A 2,412-nucleotide genomic window follows, 5' to 3' on the forward strand; every position below is an offset into this window, starting at 1 on the left:
CTGCACGACGAAGTCTGAGTGGTGGGAGATGGTGAAGGTAAGAACCCGTGCCTTATTTCGCTCTCTTTCTCAGAACATCCAGTCCTCAAAGTACAGGACTTATCTCGGGCTCCTGTGCAAGTTAGACTGTCTGGTGTCGCAACGAGGTGATCCCGGGGACATCTCTAGGGTCAAATCCATGATGAGGACGTTCCAGTATGACAGGTATGCCTCCTTGCTCAAGGAAAGGGATCATGGGGCTTACCACTCACCCGATCCTTTTCTTAGTTGCAAAAGGAAGGAGTCTGCTAAGATCATTACCTGTCTGCGGAACACCCTCGGTGTCCTGGAGGAAACTCCTCGGGGGATACAGAGGGTTGTCCGCGATTACTATGTGGAGCTCCTCGGACAGAGGAGACCCTGCCGACATCAGGCGGACGACTTTTTGATGGGTCTTTCCCTTCCTGAGATTGATCATGGAAAGCTGGATGAGTTGGTTAGCCCAATCACTGTCAAGGAGGTCACGGAGACAATATTAGAGCAGACGAGGAAAAAATCTCCGGGCCCTGACGGTCTTACGGCCGAATTCTATCATGCCTTCTGCGGTCTCCTGGCCCCTAGTCTCACCGAAGTTTTTAATGAAAGCCTGGAGAGGGGGATACTCCCTCCTTCGATGAGATCCTCGGCAGTGATTATGCTAACTAAGCCCAGAGTTGTCGACACGGCTGATGTGGGGAACTGGCGACCCATATCACTCTTGAATGTCGACAGGAAGGTTTTGGCGAAGATCATTTTTAAACGTTTGCAGGGGGTCGCAAGTGAGGTCTTGTCTGATTCTCAATACTGCACCGTGAAGGGCAGAACTGTCTTTGACGCCGTCTGCGAGGTCAGGGAAGCCATCGAGCGGTGTAGGGTAGAGGATGGGGATAAGTATCTCTTGGCACTTGATCAGTCGAAGGCGTTTGATCGGGTGGATCATTACTATCTGTGGGCAGTCTTGCGCAGGTATGGCTTGCCGGGAAAACTTATCAATTGGCTGATTTCTTTATATAGAGGGGCCGAAAGCTTCACTCTTGTTAATGGATGGAGAGGCAAACCGTTTAAAATCCGATCTGGGGTGAGGCAGGGCTGTCCCCTCAGCCCCCTCTTGTACGTCTTTGCTATAGATCCCTTCATCCGAAGGGTTGATGCAAGTCGTTTAAGAGGAGTGGCCCGAACCCCAGGAAGGCCCTTACGGATACTGGCTTACGCTGACGACATCTCTGTGATTGTGTCCGACACACAGGAGGCAGTCACAGTGGATGAAATGATGAAGAGCTATTCTGCTGCCACTTCCTCCCGGATTAACCGGGACAAGAGCGTAGTTTTCTGGTGCGGGAAGGAGGGGAAGCAATTCCCTCTCCCCGACGGTTTCCCAGTGGCCCGTGACCAAATTCAAATCTTGGGGGTTAAGTTCGGACCGGGAGATTACTCGTTGGTCAACTGGACCGAACGTTTAGCTGTGGCCTGCAGCAAGGTAGACGAGTGTTGCCGGTGGAAACTGACCTACAGAGAAAGGGTTCACCTGATTAAAACCTACGTATTGCCCCTGTTTACGTACGTCAGTCACACCTGTCTTTTGCCATGTAGCCTTCACTCGCGGGTGTTCGGTTTGTTCTTTCGCATGTTGTGGGGGAACAGGCTCAACCTCATTAAGCGGGAAGTGACGTACCTAGCCCGGCGACACGGTGGGTTGGCCATGGTTAACCCAGTTGTTGTCCTGACTACTAACTTTCTGAAAAGGAACTTCGGGCCTCTCGGAAGAGATGACCCCCAGACACCGGGCTGGGTGCACAGTTTCAGGAAATGGGGAGACCCCTTTTTACAGGACTGGTTTATGGGCGGGAGAGTGAAAAGCATGCGTGTTCGGCACGGCTCCTATCTCCCGACTTCGGTAGCCCAGGGAGTGAGGTTGTTACGCCGGTGGAATGTGACGGTTGAGGAGGTCAGGGATACACCCAAGCGAGTCCTTGACTCTAGGGTGCTGGCCACTCACTTTAGCGTTTCGCTGGCCTTGAAAGACTGCGCGCCACGGACTCTCGCTTCGGGATTACAAAATCTAAATTCCGAACGACTGCCCGAGAAATATCAGGACGTGGCGTTTCTCAGTTTTCACGGTAGACTATATGTAAGAGGGAATCTTAAGTACCGGAACGTAGCGGATCGCGGTTGTCCCCGGGTGGAATGTTTCGGGAAAGTTGAGTCCATGGACCACTTTCTGCTTGAGTGCCCCTTTAATGTGGATGTTTACCGGGGGGTGTCAGTCGCCTTAGGTATCCCATTCCTCTCTCGCATGTCATACGCGGAGTGGGTCTACGGGACGACCAACAGCAGGGGGCAGAGGTTTAATTTGAGCACTGTTTTTCTAGTTAGCGCAGTTATTAGATATTTCAC

This window comes from Sceloporus occidentalis, unplaced genomic scaffold, assembly GCF_023333645.1.
Source record: "Sceloporus occidentalis isolate IW3139 unplaced genomic scaffold, rSceOcc1.0.p SCAF_359, whole genome shotgun sequence".
Classification (NCBI taxonomy): Eukaryota; Metazoa; Chordata; class Lepidosauria; order Squamata; family Phrynosomatidae; genus Sceloporus; species Sceloporus occidentalis.